The sequence below is a fragment of the Diadema antillarum genome, unplaced genomic scaffold (genome assembly GCF_040938485.1).
Source record: "Diadema antillarum isolate AM-2024a unplaced genomic scaffold, OU_Dant_1.0 seq00001230_RagTag, whole genome shotgun sequence".
Taxonomy (NCBI): domain Eukaryota; kingdom Metazoa; phylum Echinodermata; class Echinoidea; order Diadematoida; family Diadematidae; genus Diadema; species Diadema antillarum.
In genome coordinates this window covers 939,264-965,966 of record NW_027272018.1, presented here as the reverse complement: position 1 = coordinate 965,966, position 26,703 = coordinate 939,264, and positions in this window count along the sequence as shown.

Here is a 26,703-nt window from a genome sequence, read left to right as displayed (position 1 = left end):
GAAACTGGGTGAGTCCATTTACTGCTTCATATACCCTCACACAGGTGGTAAACGCATTTCCATCTTTTTGCCACTCCGGCGCCGTGCGTCCGGTGCTCTTCTGACTCGAACATGTGCTCGGGTATTTAGCAGCGTGGATGTCCGCATGTTTTTTAAATATTCAAACAGGCATTGAAATGATAAAAGCCTCAAACAGGCATTCAACAGCCAGAAGTCATTTATTTTTCTCCTCACGGTGTTCATGTATCTTGAATCAGTTGTTAAACGGTAGTTAATGAGGTTGTCATATTCCTGTATATTGGAGTGCTGACAGGGCGTTGACAGATCTTGCTTATGGAATTCTGTCTCTAACATTGTATGTATGTGTTTGTGTGTATGTGCGTGAGTGTGTGTGTGTGTGTGTGTGAGTGTTAAAGGGATGATCTTTCGTTTCCCAAATTCATAGCCACCATAGATTTTTCTTAAAGTAATTATTTGCAAATTTGGTAATACATACATTATTTTGTTAATGGAATAAATGTACACATTTAATCATGTACACATTGTAATCTGTATATTGATGTATTCTGAGATATTATTGAAAAGAAAATTGACTCATGTATGAAATTATGTTGAAGAAAATAAATAAATCAAACAAACAAGCATACAAACCATGAATGCATATTTCGTCGAGGGCCATTCATCGAAAGACGCACTTCCTCGAGAATGCTCAATAACCTACTTTTTAAATATGATTAATGCATAATAGCAGTACCTTTAATAACATATTAACAATTGTACTTTTGCTTGCTTTCATTCTCTTTTTTTATGACAATGTGGCAAAAAAAAAATCCAAAATCAAAGTAACTTGCGAGGCCTCATAACACATATTGCAACACCCTGGCAATCTTACATGCAGGAGAACAGACTCATTCACGAATATTACTTTAGGGCTGTTTTGTTTTACTGTTCATACAGATGGATCTTTATACCATAGAATAATATGTGTTTATTATTGATAAATATGTGCGTGCCAGTGCGTGCGCGTTTGTCTGTGTATGTGTGTGTTTGTATGTATGTCTGTTTGTGTATTAGGGAAGAGGTATAATACGGGCAAGGTACAAGTATATGAGGTAAAGGACACTATATCACCTGATGGTAGAAACCGAAGTGTTCGTGCTCACTCTTCCTTCCTCGATTTCAAAAGAGAAACAGGTAACATTGTTGTATCAAATGAGAATAACTTTACAAAGGAAATGCGTAATCGCTCCTTACCTTGGCGAGATTGATCTCAATAGGGCTTATATACCTGAGGGAAAAAAACAACAACAGTTCGAAATGACGATTTAAGTCTCTAGCTTTCGACTACGGTTAATCACTTTTTTTTTTTGTTCTGAACAGGGAGGTACACCTCCCTGTTCTGAATGAATAAAAAGGAAACATACAGAATAAATCAAGTTACAATCACATTGAATATTTATGTACTTGATTTATCAGCTTGGGTATTTGCTGGTTAAAGTATAGTTTGCAATAATTTGGAGCAGTGATTTAAGAAAATGTTCGAGTTATCACAAATGATGCATATGTGTAGGTCAGTTGTATTACAAAACATCCCACCATGTAAGAATTTCGCAACAAAGTCTACGATATTAGAAGATATCACTATTTTTCCCAATAAACTATAACTGCGGATGCTTTTGTTCACATTTTGTAAATTTAGTAATACTTAACATTGATTATACCGATTAACATTTTTATATTGATCGTTTCTATCCCGAACTCACACATCTTAGAACTATTTTGAAGCACTAAAGCTGGGTTTTTGCTTCATCTGCAAATGGTAAATAATGCCTTTAAATCAAGACTCAGACTGTACCTTTAATTCCACCCCAACCAGTCAATCTTGGCATCTAGTTAGGGTTGCCGACCCGATGGCGACATCGCGATCCATCGTCACTCGAATAGAATCTATTCTGTCGTTTGGGTTTGTCAGTAACTTTTTTTTTGTTTCTTAAAGAAAGAAAGAGAGAGAGGGGGTGGATGGGGAAGGTGATAAAAACAGAGGAGGGAAAAACAATCAGAATCTAGAGAAAGAACCAACCGATCCGCCCCGCCTGTTTTTATTATCGTTATCATTATTCTATATAGAAACACCTTTCACTCCTTTACTACGTCATCGTCCATCAAAAAACACTGTACAGACAGATTTCTCTCTTTTTTCTTCCAGGTACAGTATTCTCACAAAGAAACAAACAGACGAACTCACACACACATACACACATGCACACACACACACACACACACACACACCAAAAAAACACACCAAAAACAACAATAACAAGCAAGTGAATTTCTAAGGATTTGGAATCTTGTACTGAGTTTATTTTGTGTGTGTGTGTCGAAACAGTAAACTAATAAAAATGAAGAAAACGCAGACATTGGATCTAGCTGATTTCGACAGAACATAACAAACTTATCAGATAAGAAGGTTTGACATATTGGGTCTATTCAACTTAAATCAAAAGAATTCAATAAATCAGTTACACCCTTTTATTGTCTGAAGAAAAAGGGGGTACAACTACTCAGATTCACCTAAAACAACGAAACACCCATAACCCAAAATGAGTCAAATGTTGGGGGAAAAACACAACAGTGATCCAGGGGTATGTATATTATAAGTAGATATCATTATGCTGTATGTGTTTGTAATTGTGACGCTAAGAAAATTCTCATTGATGAGTTCGAATTTTTAATTGTATTCTGTTTTTATTTTCCAGGAAAGAGATTTACAATTGTGTTTGTTCACTCTTGTCTTCAAATCACATCAGCGCTTTTATCCTGGTAAGAAGTATCATTTTATAATAGATAATAATGTGATAAGGTATGGGTATTGATATGTGATTTTTGCGGCCATTCTTTTGAAATGCATGCGTTCTCTTTCATGCGCAATAAATGTCATGATTATGAATATTTCCGTAAATCATTGGAACAAACGCTTGAAAATTCGGTGTGCTAGCTCTGTCGAATCAAGCTTCAAATTATGAGATATTGCTCCTCGGCAAGTTTTTGTTTGTTTGTTTGTTTGTTTTTAAGTTTCATTCCTGTAGCTGTCAATACCTGTTCAAAATAGCCATGGTCAAGGGGCCCGGGGGGGGGGGGGGAGGGGGAAAGAAGATTAGGAGGACAACTGCCACAGAGTCGTATAGAGTATTTCACTGTTGCGATGTATACGTCTGCAATGTCGAATGTGCAACAAAACGATCCTCGTTATCTTTACTGGAGTGACAGGAGGAGACGTACAGTTCAGAACGAGACGATTGGACGATTGGGGACCCATTTCACATTAAAAACAATCGCCCACAGATCTATTGTGGATAAATTAGCTTTTACTCATTGTCTTACTTTTGAGGGGGTGGAGGGGGGGGGGGGCAGGTACCACTTTGATCTTTAAGACGCCTGATTAGTCTTATATTGTTTGGCATCCCTTGGTTTTCGTTGCCCTTCATTTAGCATTGTATTTGGGAATAGAATGCAGAAATAAAATCGTAAACAAACCAAAATAAACCAATCCAAATCATATGTATAAAACATAACGAACAAAGCAAAACAAATAAAACCAATCCCTTTAAAACCAACCTAAACTAAGCAAAACGGAACCACATCAAACCAAACCATATAAATCAGACCAAACCAAACCAAACCAATCTTGCCCCCCAAAACACCCCCGAAAAACAAACAATATCTACAATTCCAACTATTCTTGCAGAGAAAGTAAACATTTTTTTAAGTGCGTTTATCTCTCTGTCAATGCTAAGATAGCCATCCAAAATTAATGAGTTTAGATAATTTAATTTGCCTTATATCTTCATCTTCACTAAACCCCAGAACACCATGCATAATGGAAATATTCAGTGAAACTCAATGAGCAACACTTTATTTGACATGTTGTCACAATATCTCACTCATGTTTACGAATAAAGTAGTTTAAGTGCATGACTGCATGACATTATACGGAATGCCATTCATCTTCATAGACTAAGAGAATTGGTAACTGTAAGTTGGGGATGCCTATATACTGATGAAGGGCACTTTTACATTTTTAATCACGCTAGATTTGTGTGTAAGGATTCGTATGATTATAGCATGTAATGAACCAAAAGCGATGTCTTGCTTGACACAAGAGTGTTGTTAAGGTAAACTGACCATTATGTGATATTATTCTTTATCTTCGACTTAATGGTGAGAACAATTCTGTATATTGTTTGAGCAGTATTTCTTTTTTCGTGCTATTATTAAAAAAAAATAAAAAAAAAAAAAATATATATATATATATATATATATATATATATGCTGCAGCAGCTCTACGGCTGTCTATTCTGTTATTAATATTTTCTATGTGAAATGCTCCCGACCATAATCATTATTGGTATCCGGGTCAGTTCGTACTGGCGCCTATAGCGTCCATCAGCACCCAATCAAACCCACTGCAACAATCGCTCGATGTTGTTATGGCATTTCCATTCATTGCGACAACGTTCCAGACATGTGGGTTCGCGGCCGCTTCACCTGAAATGAGAATAGAAGAAAGCAAAACAAAACAATTTTGTAAGAAGTTAATTTTATGGGTGCGCTCACCATTTCTTTCTCATATAAAAGGTGATTACTGAAAAGGATTCATTTCGCAAACCTGTGCGAGATAAGCACATATGAAATAACATGAAATCATAGAATATTGGATATTCACGTTTGGATGTGATCACTGTTACTGTATCTTGTTATCAATATCGAAGAGCTATGTTAGATATCTTTTCAATGGGTCCCTCCATTTTTTTTTGCACAATGCATATTGATTACTGCACTTTTGTTATTTCAATTTAATTCAATTCAAACTTTATTTTCACATTTTTAAACAGAACATACAAAGAAATACGTGAAATTTGACATGCATTTTATCGAATGATACACAGGAAGCAAAGAATAAAACATGTTCATGATTTATCTACGATCAGTACATGAAGAAGCATTATAAACATATGTATAGATCCTGCGAAAACAATGGACGTACCCACTCAAAAGACTGCTTGTATTGTGTAGATACCTTCTAGTTAAAGTGCAGTTCACCTCATAGTACAAATTCAGTACTCATTACAATGTTTCGTTAGTGTAAGGATTCGATTATTGTTGTCTACTCTAGTCACATTACCTTGTTTCCATTGTTTCTGTTACTGAAGAAAGTGAGATGTTTATTATGTTCTCGTCGTTGAAAAAAGGAATAAACTTGGACTATAACTTGATATTATCATGTCAATATCAAACAAAATTATAAGCCATCAAAACTACTCTATTCATGTATGGCTAACAGACTAAACACACAACTGAGCGGAACAACGATCAGAGATTAGATCCATGTTTTCCCAGTCGCAATGTGAGAGCCAATGTGCCCTGACCTAGCATAGAAAAAATAGAAGGGGGGGGGGGGGAGTTTCTTGAACGAATGAATTGGGAATTATCAAACAAAGTTAAGATATCAATATCCGTGTGACAATAATCTGAAGGAATTGCAATTTCACGCGAATGACAAGTCATTAGGGTTCGATTAATTTTTGAGGCGGATTTTTCAATATCCTATCCTCAAATCGACTCCGATAAAAAGCTGAAAGGTAAGAAAAAAAGCAGTAAATACGTTATTTGATATTTATCTTAATATCAATTCCGTGAAAATTAAGAAGATCGTTGCTTTTTACATACTTGGATAGTTTCTCTGTGATATGATAGTGACATCTCAACTTTGCAAGCATGTGCTCATATGATGAGTCCACGCTGCCATCGATATATCCATGGAGCGGAATTTTCTTTCATTTTACATAAACACTCAGTATCGCGATTCTATTTAAGATATTCTGTTTGTCTCTAGCAACATGTATCTATTCATGTATGATTTTCTGACAATTTTTATGTATACTTTTATCTATCTATCTATCTTTCTATTCTCTATCTATCTGTCTGCTAATCCATCTATCTGTCTGTCTGTCAGTTTATCCATCTACCTCTATTTGTTTATCTCTATCATATTTTATATCTATCTATCTATCTATTTGTTTATTTGTCCATCTCTCTATGAATGCATCACCCGTCATGAAAAAACACAAAAGCATTATATCTAAATCAGTCAGACATTAATGCTAACAAAACCGCAATATTCGAGGAATTGGTTGAAAGAATGCAATGCTATTTCTTAATTGCTTTTCACTCCAAGGATTTAGATGTCAGTCTTTTCCCAGAATGTTCGAAAATACATTATTTTAACCGTGTGACTGCGTTGCTTTTATATTGACAGTTTGAGGTTGTCTTATGCTTTCATCGAATCTATGAAACCTTGAATATTAGGTTTGTGTAATTAAACTCTATTATCAAAGTCAATTTGAGCCTGACTTTGGTGATACAGATTATTGAGTTTGGAACAGGGAATTGTGATGTTACGTAATGTCTTTAATTTTAATAAATCTTATCTTCAACCTCGTCTATCGAGTCATAAAAAGTCATCGTTTTGCGTTGGAGCAGACGGATCAAAATGAGGGGAGAAAATAAGGTTTAAATTGAACTTCCCCATTGGGGCACCAATAAAAAAAAAATGAACGAACAAACTGTGTAAGATTGAAAGTCCCCAGAGTAACCCCTGGATTGGTCTATTAGGATACTAGAGGTCCCTGGAACACTCTTGAGACGAGTTTTGCGACAATTTAGGATTAGTTTAGTAACCAAAGGAAACAAGCTCGGCGCGGCGGTGGATACCCTCTTTTCCGTCTTGGGGAATGGAAATTGCAAACCGGGTTATCCTTGAAGTGACTGTGGGGGCGGGCTTCAAGGAAGAGAAGTGCCGTGGCACGCCATTGACGGAGATGTTAGCTGGTAATGTCTAAGGGATTGGATGTCGACAATCATGATGTACTCGTTCCTGTTCATAGTCACCTGCTGCACTTTACCAGGAATTCTTTGCAACGTGTCCAGGGACCTCTTCCCACATCCCTATACAACACCAAAAACCTCCGCGCCACCGAATGTAAGGAAGGAAGGACATCATATACATTTAAAGACATTATTTACCATTTGCAGATGAAACAAAAATCCAGCTGTAATGCTTCAAAATAGTTCTAAAATATGAATTAGGGATAGAAACAACCAATGCAAAAATGTTAATCAGTATAATCAATGTTAAGTATTGTTAAATATACAACATGTAAACAATAGTTATCATAAAATTGTTTCTAGACTAAACCGTCTACTTCATTACGGTTTATTGAGAAATATAGTGATATCTCTTTGTAAGCCATATTGCGAAATTTTTATGTGATAGGACGTTTTGTGATACAACAGACCTACACATATGCATCAAATGTGATAACTCGAACATTTTTAAAATTACTGCTCCCAATGGTAAACAGTATCTTTAAGACTTTCAGAGGGATATATAGGCCTTATTACTTTAATAATATAACGATATTATGATATCGATGTTACTTATCTATTTGATGATCACAGTCAAATGAACACATATTACTAACAAACATATTGAAATAATAGATTTTGTTCAGTCAAGTCATGAATGGTAATGTAACCTGACGTATTTACGTTTTCATATTAAAGTAAGTTTTAGTTGATTCGTTCTACATGTAGTTGTGATATCTTCCAATTCTAATTCAAAAGTGCCTGGACCACACTGACAATCGTCGTGCTGCATGTTTTTCGGTATATGAGGATTCTACATGCTGTTACAAATGTATACATTGGTATATGCATATTTTAAAACATGTATGGCACTCGCTTTTTTCTCTCATTATTTCACCAGCTTCATCTAGTGTAACTCCCTTAGTGACGCTACTGGGAGAAGAAAAATTCAGGTTAAAACGGTTTTTCTCTTTTTATTTTCATCAGTGAATATCATAAAAAAATAATCGTTATGCTGACAAATTCTGCAAACCAACGCCATCTCTAGGAAGAATGACTTGTAAAGTTGCACCAGTCATTGTAGAATATCGATTTGCCATAATTATCAAGAACAGAAAATCGCGTTTGTATTGAGTGAATGAGCACAACATACATTTTTTTTTTACACCTCGCAGAGAAGCAACTATAATCATGGTGCCCTTCGACAGGGAGAGAAAAACAAAAAAGAAAGTCAAAGATAAGATGAACCAAATTTAAACCTCGATGATGACATTCATAAAAGAAAGACGAAAATGCGTGCCAAAATGCATCGCGATCAAGGTGATTTGAGGAAGAGATAGAACGACACATAAATCGTGACATTTGAAGGAAAGGTTCAATTGCACGAACCGGCACCGCCGTCTCGATCTCTGATTATCTGTGCGGAAAGGCGAAGCATGCAACTTTGGCGATGCCACGTACCATTCCACGATTGTCTGGTATGTCCTATCTGCACGGATCAGGCCCCCTGGACGTCGAAGCTTTAAGGGGCATTCCAGACGATTTTCATAATTTCACATCATGTAGTACATAAATCAAAAGCTCCATGTATAGTCTAGTGGAAGTTATTGTGGCCCTTGAGTAGGGAAACCAATGGTCTGAAAATCTTAAACAAATTACACTGAACAGTGTTGATGACATAGGAGCCTCACATATTTCAGAAATGTAGCAGTGTAATTGCATTACAATACCGCTTGCTTAACAAGATCACCTGTGTGGAATCTATGCATGCCTTCCTCTTTTGTTCGGCTTCCTTGAGCCCCAACTCATGTATTCGGTGAGGCTGCCATGTCATCACCCTTGTGCATTGCAATTTGTTATAAATTTTGAAAATTTGAATCAGTAACATGTATTCGGATATCATTTTTTCTTAGGAAAGGTGGTCGTATTTCATCATTTAATCTATAAATCACAGACCTATGAAGAGACAGAGAAATAATGAAAATTCAATCTAAGGGATTAGATTTGTCTAAGGGAATGTGGGAAATCTTGTGGAAAATAGGTAATTAGCCAATCGCATTGCTTTAATATTTTTCAGATATTAAAAATATAATATTCTTCTTTAAGGAATAATCGCCTTTACCTCATTTTACTAGCACGCAAAGTGATTTGAATTCCCAAAATGCCAAATCATCGTTAGGAACAAATTACAATATGAATTCTTTTAGGGCATCCGTCCGAGATATTTGATTACTCTGTTCTACCGAGTAACGTTACACTGGAGTATATCCTACAATATCATTTAAAAAGTATATAGGCCCAAATTACGTCACACCAAGTTTTGTCACATTCTATGATAATATATCAGATTTCGTCAAGACTTTGAACTGAATCATGCGTCACATGCATCCCAAAGAAATAGATTGCCAGTCGTTAAACACATCAGGAGCAAATAAAGAGTAGAGATACGAATCCTACCTTTAACAGGTAAGCTATACATGCTTTGCCAAGAGAAGATGAAAAATTATAATTGCATCAGTCTTCGCTTCGAAGAACAAACCGGAACTATTTTTTTTTCTCTCTCTGTCTCTCCGTCTCTCGCTCGATGCCTTACGAACACGGCATTATCGAACTCGGAAGTGCAGAATCAAAGGAACTGAATGGGAATTGGAGATGTCTGACATAGCAATTGATCGTATTCCGCTTTAGAAATTTGTTAGCAGTGACTTTGCAGTCTGGCGCATTAAGAATCTGGTATGAATTCTTTACCGTAGAAATAAGCCAAGTTAAAAAGAAATAGAAAAAAAACCCCAAGCTGGTCAGACATCAAAATTACAATCTAATACGAATTTTGTTTTCTGAATTTAGATGCTCCTGTGTATGTGAGAGAAGAGGAGAGGGGGAAATATTCTTGTTTATTAGTTGAATGATTTTACTGATGTGAGGAAATTACATATGTTCAAGATGGAATCATCATACAAGAGGTTCTGGCCAATAATCAATCAAGAAAAAAAAAGGAGAAGGAATTGATGAGGTAATATACTACGGTGCGCAGACGATCCAGTTCTTCTGGCAGAATCTGCATATTATAAGACCTTTAAAGATTTTTGTAGGAAGTAGTATTCAGAGAAAGCGAGGGCAAATGACTTTGTTTCATTTGTGAGAAAGCTGGAAGTTTTAAGGCAGTAGAGTAGTTATTGTTTTCAAAATTATGAGAATTATATGCAATAAGGTTGAGAACCACCATGTACTATTTGGTCCAATTGTCGCACCGTCATTGTTTATCAAGAGGAAGATTTCGTGTTAAAATTTCTATTTCAAGGAACAACAACAAAAACCAAATCAGTGCCATAAATATTTCATAATTTTTCTTTTACTATTTTTCTGCAGATTATTTGGACACGCTCACGAAAAACCTTCCAAACCAAGCCAAGGCTCTGCCAGTGACATCTGCCAATCATTGCTAAAGTACTAATATGATTAACAAATGTCATTTGAATGCACCTTCCCCAGACTGAGCGGAACTTACATGTGTATTTGTTACAAGATCTAGATGAATCTAGTTAATTTCACGAAATCATGAAAAATAGGTTTGCCAATTTGAATTATCAACTTTACCAATCTAAAATGTGTTACCAACTTATCAAAGAGTCATATACAAATCTAACATTGATGAGGCTTTGATGTTTATGTACACGAAATAAATAGCGATATATGGACAAGTTAATAGGGCTAAAATAATTTCATAGATGTTTAAACTTGCCCTTATACCATCATAGTAAAAGACTACAGCACCAACGTCCAGAAATGCGGTTTTCTGGACTTGATGGGTCAGAAAAAGGCTGTTGTTAGGCTCTTAGAATGAGCCAGAAATGAGACAGAATAAGCAGTGGATAGTTCTTCAACATTGTCCAAGAAGACTGCTCTTTCCAGGGAACACTGCTGCAGGATTTAAAAGAATGTTATAGTTTTGAGCTTCAGGTTTCAAACTTTTTTGGCTAAGATAATGAGAAACCTCTTTTGAACTATGAAAGAGCATGCCAATTTTAAGACGAATTCAAAGTTGTTTTTTTTTTTTAATGAAAATTGGTTTGGAAATAGCTGAGATATCGAAAAACAAAGAGGTCTTAACCAGGTGGAACCCATCTTTTATGAGGACCACTGTGTTGTACTTGTGTTTGGATATCTTAGCCATTTCAAAAACCAATTTTCATCAAAAAACAAAAAACAAAAAAAAATTGAATTGTACGCTCTTTAACAATTCAAATATTTCTTACAATTGGTTTCCAATCATCTCGCAAAAAGTGAATATCCCATCTCAACCAAAACTACACATCTCTAAAAAAAGACCCCCCCCCCCAAAAAAAAAAAAAAAAAAAAAAGAAGAAGAAGAAAAAAAGAAAGGCAGACAATAACTTCTCGGGTCATGTACGGGGAACCTCGTGATAACGAGGCGAATGAAAATCAGCTCGCTATATCGCCTGAGTTGCGACATGAACATTCGTGTTGAAATCCTATTGGGAAAAAGTCTTCTTGTGCTTATGAAAGCTCGTGTTCGTTGTAACAGGGGTTGCAAATTACTTTGAAAAGACGCTTGGGAAAACCTGCCGTCTCTAACTGAAACATCAGGGGTGAAAAGAAGGAGGGGAAAAAAGAAAGCACTTAAGAGTGAATGGCTTGGAGAAATGGCTAGATGATTATTTAAATGCTATATGCTGTTACGTGTACAACTATTCCTTTTATTTTAGTAACTGCAGTAAATCAATCAAACAGAATGGAGGATGTCATTAATATGGCTCATAAAGTTTAAGAAAGTTATTAAATGTTGTAGGTTATATTTTTATAGTAGATATTAATTGTTTTAGATTATATTGTATTTCGTCGCAACCACGAGTAAGAAAATTGAGCGGGGCGATGATGTCAATGCCTCATTGAAGGACATTTCCCAGACCAGTTAAACGTTAGTCTGAAAAAAAAAAAGGAATGAAATGTTATGAGCACAACAGTGAAAATTTAGTCAAAATTGTTTCAAAATTGTGGGAAGTTGTATGAAATTGTGAAGTCTACCTAAAACAGTTAAAGAGCAGCTGACATGATTATGTAAATAAATGAGCTGATGATGTCATCACTTTACTATTTTTCGTTGATCGTATGAAATAAAATGCCACAAAAATTCGATTTCTCTGTTATAGAAGTGTAAGCATAATGTCATTCCTGGCTGAATGATAATGAATAATGAGAAATATTAGATTACGATTTCAGACTGGGGGAAATACATGTAATTGCATTTGAACAAAAATAACAACAGCACCAACTGGAAACTTTTTTGTACAAACTACGTGGCAAGTTGTGAGGCGTTGACATCATCAACTTACTCATTTGAATTTGAATATACATAATATTTACTGTTGAAGAAGCGTTTTTTTTTTATTAGCGAACATTCACAAATATACAACTTCCTTGAGTTTTAACCGACTCTCATCAAATTGTTCACTGATGTGCTTTTGAACTGTTACACTTTCTTATCAGAATTACTTTTCGTGGTATCGAATTCCCCTTTTTATACCCACACGTATCTGAACGTGAATCTTCATTTAATCTTCTTTTGTTCACACAGAAAAAAAAATCCGAAAGACTTGTATTGTTAGCCTTCTCATTGACAAAACAATGCTTGCTACGTTATCGATCGAACACATGATTTTCAATTCAGTAGAATCTTACGTACGAACGAGAATTATAAAATGATTGCCACCTCCTTTGCATTCGTTGCCATCAATTTGATTGTATGGCCCAAAACATACAATTATTTAACATTTCATCACTACCCCCCCCCCCCCACACACACACACGAACACATACACTCTCTTTCTAGATCTTCGAACTCTGTATACCATTAAGCCATTAGTATTCCGTCTCCGTGAAAAAAAAGAAAGAATACATGTGTATAATAAACTTCACACATGTTCACTTTGCCACTGGAGGCGTGGGTGTGTTTGTGTGGGTGTATACGCAAGCTATTACAAATGAATGCAAATAGCCTTAACAAACAATGATCGGGAGTGGGGAGGTCACTCCAGTTCAAAAAAAAAAATTACTAGCAGTGAGCACAATTTTACCCTTGCCCCGCTGGTAGACTCCGCCGGTAGATCACCGCAAGCGTAGCGTGAGCTCGAGCACTAGGTCGGGACTGACTCACACAGTCAATCCAACAACTAGTGGGGTGGCTTAGTGACAAATATACTGATAATCGTGACACGCCGGACAAAAGTGTCATTTTTTCCTCAGACATTTGTATATATATGAGGATCAAAATTAGGGGGTGCTCCAAGAAATCCGCTAACAGAAAAAATGAGAAAATGCCCTTAATTTGTACATAACAATAATGTCTGAATTCAAAGACTATACACAGGGCATTCGCCAGGTTTCTGTACAATGCAATGCAATGTACATGGTTGCTAGTCTTAAAATTCAGACCCATAATTCGACATATTATGTGCATGTTACCAATAATACACCATTTTTACTGGTGTTCCTATGGTAGCAGGTGGTTAGTCTGTGTTGCAGACCTGAGGGAGGTGTGTTGGAATAGTCCAGTTTTCTTAAGCACCTTTTCATTAAATAATTTGATATAATTTCTGGTAAAGGATTTTTTTTAGTACTGTCTACCTCCTGTAGAGAAATGGCAAAGAGTGACATGTGACTCTGGCTCAGATACTTTAAATCTTGGGCAATGACTTAGCCAGGTGTAGGACTATGTCACAGCTCATTTTTTTCTCCCAGAACTACTAGTTTACCAGTAGAAGAGCTGCATATTCCATTGAGAACTTAAGGTTTTGGGTATTACCCTACATATTTCCTAACAAATTTAACCTGTTTCCTCCAAGATTGTGTGAATTCCATAGGTTTAGCGCAGGGATTACCTGGTTCCCGTAAGCAATTTTTATAGTCCGCACTTCCCCTCTCTATATGTTTCTTATTTCTTATGGGGGTTATTCAAATGTTTAAAAAGGTTAAAAGTTTGTTTTCATAGATGAAGTTGAATTTAGACAATTTGAATATTCTTAAAAATATATTGATATTTGTAATTTCACTCATAAAGACTTAAAGCGGTTTGAATATTTTTGGTCTGATAGCTATGTATAGACATGTTATTAAAAAGTAAAAGCAATGTTTGATTGGTTCACATTATCCAAAGAGGGTGGGATGTAGTTGGCTGGTGAACAAAGTCTATGGGGGAGTTTAAAAAGTTGATAGAAATAAAACAAAATCGGCATAGAGCAGAATCTAAATCACAATACAATATGACAAATTTCCCGACCCCAAAGGCGGTTGATTCTATGATGCTTTATGTCAAAATACATTCCACCCAAAATACATGTGATTGACAGGAGGAAAAAGTATAGTACATTAAAAACAATATAGTTCAACTGACCCCATTAGTCCAGCAGCATAATGAAATGATTGTTAAGTTTTATCGCCTTGTCAATTGAAGATGATGTTACATAATGACAATTATCAAAGTTAGCTAGATCTACTAGTATATCAAGAAACCAAAAAGAAGGGGTGGGGTGGGGAGAGAAGAATGAAGTAAGTTATTAGTATCTGTAGTTTTGGTTTTCAGTACAGCTGTATATTCATTTTAATTTCCTTAATTTCCGTTAGGTCATCATGGATTGGAGCATTTGTGTACTAGTAATCTGCCAGGAACAAACACAAGAAAAACTTAAAGGTCCTATATATACACTTTTGGGAGAGTGACTTGAAAAAAATGTTCAGGATATCACATTTTATGCATAATATGTGTAGGTCTGGGGCATTTCATGAAGCATTTTGTCTGACAAGTTGTCGGACAAATTTGCTCTCTGCCAATCAGATGCAAGGATTTCTGTAGTTTGTAACAGTTTGTCAGAAAAATATTTGACCAAACTGCTTCATGAAATGCCCCCCCCCCCCTGTTGTATCACAAGACATCCTACCATATACAGTTTTTGCAATCAAAGCAAACATATAAAGAGATATCAGTATTTTTCTCATTAAAGCATAAATGCGGACGGTTTAGTCTGGAAACATGTTATCATAGAAATATTGTTCACATTTTGTGTTATTGACAATACTTAACATTGATTATACAGATTCATTTTTACAGAGGTTCTTTCTATCCGTAACTCACACTTAAGAATAATTTTCAAGCACTAATTTTGGGGTTTTGCCTTTAATTATCCACAAAAAGGAGGACTCAATGCATAAAAGGTGTATGCTTTATTTTGGGAAAATGTTGAGGAGATCAGGAAAATTATATACATTGATGTAGATTTTGGACCTGAAGGAGCAGGTGAAGCATTTTTAAGAAACAATGCCTTGTGGCATCGTTCTTATCATCAAAAATTGATAATGACAAACTCAAATGAAAATTGGAGGGGGGAAGAAAAGACGAACATATTGACATGAGACAGCTTGGTAAAGATTAAACGCTAAAATAGACAATGCAGCCTCTTTTCTCAGTTCATACTTATCCAGAGTGTGTGCTTTCTTTCCAGTACCGGTATTATTATTTAGATAGGTTAGGGGAATCCCTTTGAATTGTGTGATACATCATTTTAAAGCTTACAGTCTGCTCTTTTGAGGACAAGTCCACCTTCATGCACACATGGATTCAGTGAATACAACAATATTAGTAGGACACATCACAGAAAGCTTGGAAAAATCGTACAATCCGTTCAAAAGTTATGATTTTTAAGGTATCTGCACAGTCGCGGCGGGATGAAAAGACTACCACAGTGCATGATGTCACATGCGCACATTCTAAGGAAAATAAAATGAGAATTTCACAAAACCATACTTTTTGAATAAAGTTCACATAGTTTCTTTGACTTGCTACTGACGTATGTCAAGGGTAATATTATTCCCCCTGCCTTCTGAAAGAGAAGTTGAGTATCCTTTTGTAAGCGAAAATAATTTATGTTGAATTGTCTTTATTCATTCTTTATATCATTGTACACATGTGACATTACAAGGTATAGTAGTCTTCTCATCCAGCCTCGACTGCATGAGCAGAAACTTCAAAAATTCATAACTTTAGAACGGATTGTCCAATTTTCCTCAAACTCTCACTGATGTGTTCTACTATTGTTGCTGCATTCACTCAACCCACATGCTATAAAGGTGACAAATCTTTGTCTGGCGACTTTTTTGTTGATCAATTATACCAACCCTGATGGAAATCTCTTCAAATTCATAAGTTCTGAAGTCTCCTTTAAGTTTAACCAAAATCTATATATGTAGTTGCCATGGCAACATACCACTTAACACTAATGAAAAGTATTTCAAACCTGTATACATCCCGTCGATCAGTTGTACCTATTCAAATGGAATCTCTTCCAAACTGGAAAATAGCCTCCTGTAACTAACTTCAATTAAAAACCCTAGTTTTGGGTTGCCATGGCAACGCACAAATCAACAATTATATTTGACCCCTGGTTTATACTCTTAGTACCTTCTATACAACATTCATATCAAATTTTGTGAAAATTGAATCTTCCTACCTGGAGAAATAAACAAAAGCATGATTTTTAGAAAAAGTTCATTGACCTTTGACCTTTGACCTTTGGAAAATTCACTCCAAATTCAATCAAAATATTTTACTTGTTCTCAATATTCTTCCTGCCAAGTTTTATCCAGATTTGATATTCCTGACCTGAGAAATAGCCAAAAAACCTGTTTCACAAATAAAGGTCATTGACCTTTGACCTCTGACCTCCTTCCCAGCATCAATTTTCTTGGAGCACCCTATTTTTTGAGAAGGTACATCATGAAGTACCTTTGGTGAAAAAATCATGCTTTTGTCCGCCGTGTCACGATAATTTCACTAAGCCACCCCACTAAACTGTCAGTATTGTCCATGACCAGCATATCCGTGAACGAACTCACCCACCCTTGCTGGTTATCCCTGATCGCCTCCTGGCGGGGTACAACATTTTTTGAGACGCGGAGCGGATGTCTTTCATTCGCACAACTTGCACATTGACTTTTGCTCTGCGAAGACACCATACTTCTTTCTCCCTCTTTTTTTAAATTTCTCTAATACGCTGCTAATTTACCGCTTCTCAACAGTTGCGCATCTCGCTAATGGCAAATTGATAGGACATATCGTGCCCACTGGATGAAGCTAGCCATGATGTGTCCGCGGGACCCCTGAGGTATCGCCAAATATAGCAACATGCCGACTAGGGGTAGTTCTGCGCTGCCTGGTAGGAGGTTTAGGTTGATACTTATTATTCTGGACAACTTCAGCCCTTGTTTCTGTAGATCCGGTTCTCCCACCAAAATCCAGATGTGTAAATGTAATCTCGTAAAGCTTTATGTCTATTGACTATGACGTGATCTAAAAATCTCGTCTTCTTTCCCCCTTTTCTGGTTATATAGGCTAGTCTTTTTAGCTTTTGAAACTGGAAATAGAATGCTAACAGTCACGTTTAGTATTAATTGTTAAGCAAACGCGTGATCATGCTGGTGAAGTACCACAATAGGTGGGACCCAGAAGAGAAATCTCATTCAACTTGCACCAGTCTTGTAAAATGTGTAATCCGTGACTCATTGTACTTGTAGGGTGAAAGGTCAGCGTCGGATTGCACCACTTCATTCTCTTCGTTTCCTTTTGGTGTCTGGTCATGTGATGTCATAACGCTATCTTTTAGGAGCCATTGTTGCATCATAATGGGGATATGATCATAATACACAATGGCCGAGACAAATGAATATAAAATGAACTTGTACACACATCTATATCTACTTTCTCTCTCTCTTTCCCTATATGTTATATATAATATGTATATATATATATATATATATATATATATATATATATATATGTGTGTGTGTGTGTGTGTGTGTGTGTGTGTATCTAGATATCTGACAGATAGATAGATAGATAGATAAACATGATATGTATTGTAAACGCTGTCTTTTAACTAGATTTAAAACTTTATATTTGTGGGATATCCTGCGGTCAGTGCAATCATACATTGTCAAGGAAAATTATTGCCTTGGGTGTACAGGAAGTGGGGAGACAAAACCTTTTGTTATAATGCTATGTTCGCCATTCCCCCCCCCAAAAAAAAAAAAAAAATGAAAAGTGAAAAATGAAAAATGAAAAAAAAAGAACGGACATTCAAACATTGGAAGTACATCATTGTATCATTGCAAAGTAGAAATTATTTTCAATATCATCTATGCCATGTTTAATATGATTTCAGTTTCATGAATCACATAGTACTTGGGTTTTGGAAGAGGGAGATACCGCCTATTCACGGACATAGTAATCACTTTGAAAAGATGGTGAATATTCAAACGAATTGCTTTGAGAAGACAGACACAAGCTGAAAATGAAACAAAGAGAGAGACTGCGTCGCTGCGTTGTTGCTTCCGAGTTGATCTGCTTTTTATTGACAATCGAACCTATACGTGCTCTATTTCTTGGGTGGTAGATTAGGCCTTGTTATGATTATAATGATGTCATTATTACACCCTTTCTTTTGTCAGTAGGAATGTTCTTTTTTCCCACTGTCTTTTTCTTCTCTATCCGGTCGATTTCTTGATCATTTCAAGATCTCGTTTTCCACTTCGTATTTTACGATGTTTATCACCGAACACGACTCTCAGCAATGGTCACATTTTAGTCAATTGGTGAATTCCTCCTCCGGAGACCCCATGCGAGAAGAATATCTCGTCAATCAATTAATCGATGTCTTAATTTTACGTATATTACTTCTGTAGAGACAAGGAGGGAGCTGTGGAATCGTGCAATCAAAGGCGATCCAATCTTTCTGCAACCTTCTCCTTGTTCTTCTGTCCGCATGAGCTTTATCCGACATCTGGTCACACCTACACAGCCCCTTGACTGCGGAGACGTCGGGGGGGGGGGGGGGGGGGGGGTGAAGGAAATACACAAGACCAATGAAATGGAGTCGAGAATAGGACGGTTGTCTGCGCAGAATTAAACTCTAATTAGTGCCATGAAAGCCACCGTATCACATGCTCCGCAGGTCTGTCAGGACACTTTAATTGTTGGTTACGTTCGCGAGGATTAGGCAAGGGGCGATTTTCTAGCTCACCCGTGGCGTCAACCCCGCCGGCCACAACATAACGCGTGAGAAATTGTGCGTTTTCCCATCCAATCATTGGCCACTCGGCCCCTTTTCTTGACAGCCCAAGCTAGAATTAATTTGTTTTAAAATCCATAACATGTTTCTCTTCCACTTTGTGACATTTCCTTAAGACATCGCCTACCACGACGCTCAGAGAAAGGGGGGGGGGGGGGGAGGGAGGGGAACAGGGTAGGTTGAGAGGGTAGCAAATCGGGCATCACCAGTGTGCCACACGCAAGTATTGTCACGACTTCCAACATCATTCAGAAAAATTAAGGCCATTTATATATCAATAAGTATATTGTATACATAAGTTCATCGGGATATAGACATTCCCTTCTCTACCGCCTGCAACATTGTGAGACTCTTTGATAGAGAATTATATACTTACATTACCTGGAAGACTTATACCAATGCAATATTTTTGATATGTTGAGAATGACTAATATATAATTATTTCTGTAATTTTACAGTATATGTATACATTTTTTACTGAAAATGTTTTTTTTTTCCCTCTTTTTATTTTCCCTGGCAGCCACAATTTTTTTTATAGCAATATTCTACGAATATCAGTTTACTTGGAAAACACACAACTCTGTCTCTTCCTCTTTCTCTGTATTTCTCTCCCCATCTCTCTTTCTTGCTTTCCCACCCTTCTCCCCTCCTCTCTTTCTGTACCGCCTGTAACATTGTGAGACTCTTTGATAGAGAATACTTACAATACTTGGAAGATTTACAGTAGTGCAATATTTTTGTTATGTTGAGAATGACCAATATATTACTATTTTTGTAATTTTATAATATACGTATACATTTTTATTGGTAATGTTTTCTTCTTTTCCTTTTCACTTACCCCGCCAGCCACAATTTTCTTTTTGCTAAGTAATATCCAACCAATATTACCTTACTTGGAGAACATACAACCTTTCAACAGGTTTGCGCAGCCTTTTTTTTTTCAGTGGTAACTGTTGATAATTTGAATTTGTTCATTTGATACTGTTTTTAATTCCCGGAGATATATTATGAGAGTATATGAGAGTATATTAGGCATATTTTATGATATCACACCGCATCAGATTATCTTATGATGCAGAATCTATACTTTTGTTGTACTCTCATCAATATTTGTAAACATTCATTATATTGTACATTTGACTGTTTGTAAACATTGTGTGATCAAAACGCAGTTTAAGTGTGACGAATGTACACTTATAATTAGTAATGCCGTGTGGTGGGAGAATGAGAATTTGTAGTGTCTGTATGTGTTTATGTGTGTGAGAGTCACTTATTGGATGTGATGAAGAGATGATTGTGTGTATGTGTTTGTGAGTGTACCTGTGTTTGCGCGTGCGTATGTGTTTGTGAGAGGGAGGGAGGGGAAAGATGTGAATACAATGTAAGAAAAGGAAGTAACCGCATTGGTCCCTTTTGATCAGTTTATGTTTATTCGTCACGTACAGTGTGTTGAATGTAGTGAATGTAATATTTTTTATAATGAATAATGTTGTAAATGATGTTAATTGTTATTTTTTAAATAGTGATGAATGATTTGAAAATTGTAAATACTTTCTTTTTTTAATCAACCATGTATTGTGTGAACAAATGTTGCAATTCAGCCTTTTGGCTGCGAGAACATTTCATTTAATAAACCATACCATACCATTCCCTTCTTAAAACACATCAGTAAAGTTTGAGGAAATCGGACAATGCGCAATACACGGTAAGAATTTTTACAGTTTCTTTGAAGACATTGCTGAATGAGAGAACTACAACTTTTGTGACATCACACACGGAAAACGATGCAAAGAAAATGTAAAGAAACTTGAAAAAAAAATCATTGTTTTTTATTCTACCATAATGAAAAAACACTTGACTTACATCTTTCAGAAAGCAGGTCACCCCTAACGTTATGTCAGAATCAAGTTGAAGGAATATGAACTTTTCATCAAATTGTGTTCAACTCTCTTTTTATATTTTCTTTACATGGTTAGACTGTGGTGACGTCACGATTTGAAGTTGTCTTCTCTTCTGCTCACGAACTTTCATGGTAGCGCTTACCTTAGGCCTACCTACAGATTACAAATTACGATCTAAAGTAAGCGTTTAAGCTTGCATTATGTGTAAAATATAATCATAATGTTTACGCATTGTTTGAAGGATATGTATGAATAAACATTACATAAAGATAGTACACTGAATTAATATGTTATTATATATATATATATATATATATATATATATATATATATATGTAAATTGTATATAACACACACACATAGATATGTAGGCGACGGTGTATGTTCACACATGTGTGTGTGTGTGTGTGTGTGGTGTGAGCGCGTGTGTGTCTGTAAGTCTGTGCATTGTTTTGGAGTTGAGCCTGTAAGAGGAGCGGTCATTGTCATTTGTCACCATGTGTGTCCTCGGATAGGTATTAAGCGAGCAGACAGAATTCACGCCGGGGATATGAATGTCATTGTCACCTCCGAGAGATGATCTAATGACTTGTCTAGTCGTCGAAGTGGTGGTAACGGGTGCTCAAAGACTACCTGGTAAGCTCATCATAATTCGTCTCTGTGACTGACTACAATAACAGTAATAATCCCTCTCCTCCGTCTTCCTCCGGCGGGGCGTCAAGATGGCATCGGCGATCCCGAAGAGGGGGGCTGTTCTCGCGGACTCGAGTTCTGTTCATCCCCCCATCTCTCCTCCGCGATGATGTATGTTTAATTGAGAGAGGAGTTGCGTTACCTGTTTAGCGGAGTCCCGCCGAGATTTCAATTATTGCTTGATTGGCAGGTCGTTCTGCGAGAGGGCGGACGCGCGAGGGAAAGAAGTGACGCGGAGAAACGGTGTCGAGTGGATTCCAAACGCCTGGGCGTGGTTAATGAGGCAGTGTGGATGGACGGAAACAGAACGACAATGACGACTGTTTTAAAGGTGAAGGTAGAGTAGACTTTGAACTGTTTTACTCATGTTTTACAGTCAGTAATACCTCGACAAATGATTATACGTCAGGGGATTATTGCGCATATCCTGAGAATCTATACGCGACAGATGGACACGGGAACGGATTCTATCGGGATCGCGCCATCACAACCTCTTGACGCGTGTTGTGTGTAGTGCAGTGTCGCGGTACAACGGCTGGGAATTTTATTTATAGAGCAGTCTAGAATCTAGACTACGGTGAAGCATCACATGGGTGCATTATTGTATGTGACCCGATGAGATCGACTGAAGACATTGTTTGCAAGATGTAACACACATACTCGCTAATTTCTTGAATGATCAACAGATACGCTCTACAGGACGACTTCCATGCACGAGCAAAATAACGGTTTAAGATGATGATCATTTTATGGCAGAAGACGTAAAAATGTCTTGTAACGACGAATGAGGCATTTGAATATTACCACCTTTTATTGTCCTTCTCCAATTGGAAACATAAATGTATGATTTACGACTAATTATGGTTTAAAGTTCATCAGATGTCAGGCAGTTCGTTTCAATGAGTTTTTCGAAATTATATCACATAATAATCATATCATTTTATTACGTCATATAATTGCTTGTACATAATGGATGCCAAGTCACTCATTCACAAACGTTAATATGCAACAAGCAATCGTTTTCCTTCTGCTATATAGAGCAATACCACGATAGCTTCTATAGACTATGGGTACCCGATAGTTTGACTAATGCTGAAAATAATGAAACATTTCATGTCAGAGTTATAGTCTGTAACTATCTTTTCATAAATCTTGAAGCAGCTGTGCAGATGATAAATATTCATTTGTGAGTGAGTGTGTGTGTGTGTGTGTGTGTTACCGTATATAGGTCATGTCACGTATAAGGGTAAATTTGAGTACAGAATGCCGATTTCGTAAAAAAGATGAAAGTAATTAGAATAAGTGACTAGCAGTAGTAGTAGAAGTAGAAGTAGTAGTAGTAGCAGACGACTTAGTAGTCATGGTAGTAGTAGTAGTACAGTAGTAGTAGTAGTAGTAAAAGTAATAATGTTGCTACTATTACTTCTGCTGCTGATGCTGCTACTGCTAATATTAGCCTACTACTACTATTGTAATTGTTATTATTACTAGTACGGATAATAATGACAATGATAATAATCATAATATAAAATGTCTTTTTCTATGTTTTTAATAACCGCGATCATCATTGGTAACAATATAAATATGTTTCTGCTGTGGCGATACAAAGAATACGTGTTTGTTAACCTCAAGAATGTAAACGGAAGGATCGAAATGAAATGGGAGTTTATTTTTCGTCCGGTCTACTCATCGCGGACAAGTAAAGAATTACTGGGGGAAGAATTATCATCGGACTAGGGGCTCACAGCCGGATATCGAGTTGTGTTCTTCGCGGTCTTCTGTTTTCTTCTTCCCTCCGTAACGTACTTGAGTCTATAATTCGAAGCGCAGTGTTTCGAATTATCCTTTTATGATCCGCGTGATCTCCGTTGAGTGTACATCTTAATTTGTTGCAACTCCAAAGGGGTCACGTTGACCTCTCGTTTAACACTCCTATCTCTCAGTAAACGGTGGGCAACTGGCAAAATAATGATGCATCTGCATGTCTTTAATGTCTGAAGGAAAAACATGATTCAGTGGCGCGCCCCCTTTTATTACAAAAAAAGAAATAAAAAAGAAAAACTGGGAGTTCCCTTTAATTTAGTAAAGGCGCCCCCTCTGTAAGGAATTCCTGGATCCGCCCCTGTGATTTTATCCATACCTTCCAACTATACAACATCCATGGTCTCTGAAAAAATCAGCAGGCACACAAAAAGTGAACAAGTTGTCGTCTTTGTGTTGTAATTTGAATGCGTTTATGTTTGATCGGAAAGTTTTGTAGTGAATACAATGTCGTTTACAGCAATTATATTTCTCACCTCCCGGTGCTTAGAGTTTTGATTAAGCATGTACCATTTATATATCTGTATACCAACATTTCATTTCAATAATAGCTTGTGTGGTTTGAGCAGTCATACATATTGTCGCAAGAAGATGTGCGGCAATACGTGTTGCACTTTTTACAGTGACTATTGTCAAATAATCACATGCATAAAATGCAGCTACGTGATGAAAGAAACGACAATTCAATTCAATTCAATTCAATTCAAGGTTTATTTCATTTTTCGACAAAACATATATGTTTTACTTCCTTTGATAACAGAGAATAGGGTAAACAGAACATTGCGTAATGAAAAGACTGTACAATAATTGAGGACCTTATAGTAATTATACATTGTAGTAAAAAAGAAACAGAAGTGGTCGAAATGAAGTACATGTATAACCTGGCTTAAAGTGCGAAAAATGGAGAGACCCACTAAAAAAGACAGAGCTTGTAGAATGTGGGCCCCTCTGGAAAAGAACATCAATGAGAAGATTAATTGAAGCATCATAAATACAAGAAAAAGAAAGTTCAAGTTCAAGTTTGTGAAACATTTATTTTCCATCTTTTTCATGTAGGAAATCACATGCATGAAATTATTCTACAGGAAGGCAGAACTTCAAAAAAGCAGAGCTTGTGGTGAGCTGCCTTACAAAATACATTACATCACAAACACAAACACAAACACAAAAAACAACAAAAACATAATAATAGTTCCCATGGCAATATTGAAATGAGATATGCCTCAAAGGGAGATATTGTAGTCTAACAGAGAGGCAACAGTGAGTATGAAAATATGTGACGAGCTACAGGCTATGACAAATGTTGCATATACCTGAATTATCCGAAGAGAAGAGGAAGAAGTCTGGAAGCCCACTGAAAAATAGATTCACAGATAAATGCTCTTACTTTCATAGACGCGAACAAACATGAAACAAGACTAGACTGAAGAAAAGGCTGTACGGGACAAAACGGAATGGACAAGACTAACAAACCGAAGACATAGCAAACAAAAACGTAAAACGGAGACAGCGATCTTCGGCAGAAGCATGTCAAGAGAAAAAGATAATAGTTGTGGAGAAGAAAAAAAAAGTAGTATTATAACGCCTGAAAAAAGAAAGACAAGGAAACAGAGGGCCGTATGAATAGGAGTAACAGACGGAAATTCAACTCAGACTCTTTGGGCAATAGCATAGATGACAACAAACATCCAAAAAATTACAATTAATTCTTCAAAGAGGAGAAAAAGTGAGTAAGTCAGTATGTGAGAAAGAAGGCCAAATGGCTAGTTCAGTACTGTAGAGTCATACGATTGCAATAGAAAGGACTTCAGTCTCCTCTTTATGGATGGGGCGTTTTTTGTATCATGAGTCAAAGAATTCCAATAATTTGGGTCTACATAAATAACTGTGTTCTTAGCAAAAATCGTTCGTAAAAGAGGTAAATGAAGAATAAAGAACAAAGAAACAAGTATAGAGTATATGTCCATGCTGGAAAGAGCGCAGTATCTCACAATGTGTTCACAATGTGTTCACATAGTCGGCTATGTGAAAACGCTCGCATTTAACAGTGTCAAGAGCATTTCACATTGTGGTGTGGTTTTTCACAGTGTTCACATAGCGATGTTCTGTTTCACACTGTGATTGATGCTTCACACTGTGAAATGATGATTCCCGATGCATTTACAATGTTAAAACGCTCAAATTTAACAATGCGAAGAGAATTGACACTGTGTTCACAATGTATTTGTGACTCTGCACCTCAAAACAAACAAAAAGTCGCCAGACATGAATTTTTAGTTAAGACCATATTCTGAAAGAGCAGACTTTAAGCTTTAAAATGATGTATAACTCAAATCAAATGGACTCTCGTAACCTATCTAAATATTGGAAAGAAACTCAAACTCAGGAAAAGTGTGAACTGAGAAAAGAGGCTCTGAAGTACAGTGTCTATTCATGCACTTAATCTTTACCAAACCGTGCTGGCTGTGCGATGAATGGGACAAAAAACAGGAAGTAAACCACCAGACTAACAACAATGAAGGGATTATCAGATTAAACTGAAATTAAGCATGCCTCATTAACACATTTTGTCCATAACTAATGCCAACTTTCGAAGCAGTAGCACTATCCTTTCAAAAGTTATTAGAGTTGAAAGTGAAGAGTGTGGACAAGGTTTTTGAGAAATGAAAAAAAGGATTCTAAAGACACACCTAATCACACTATTCTACCAAAAATGTTCGAGATAAACTGCTAAAAAAACACACTTTCCTACCCGTTTTATGATACCAAATTTTAGCATAATGTAAAAGAAGACCCGCTCTTTCAGAAAATATGAAAAAGTCAAGTTCGGCTAGGTTGACCCATTTCACTTATTTTCAGTCCTCACGCAAAATCAGTGTGTGCGACTTTATGTTCGTTTTGAGGTGCACGGTCACATTTACACTGTGGCCGGACACTGTGTCCTTTTCAACAGGGGTATTTGCTGAGAAAATAGAAAAGTTTCTTCCATTTTTCTTTTCTCCTGAATGCGTCAAAAAGAAATTCTTCGTCAGTATCTATCACTTTGGAATATTGTAACGTATGCAATAGATAGCCGGACTCGTGACATACACAATGGTTGGTTGTAGGGCAAGATGATGAAATGACGCAAATGACGCCACTGACGCAGACGACTACTTTTTGGTTTCAAGAAGTGCATCTTATTGTTCGCATTTATTTTATTTGGTGGTTTTAGTTCTAACCCGAAA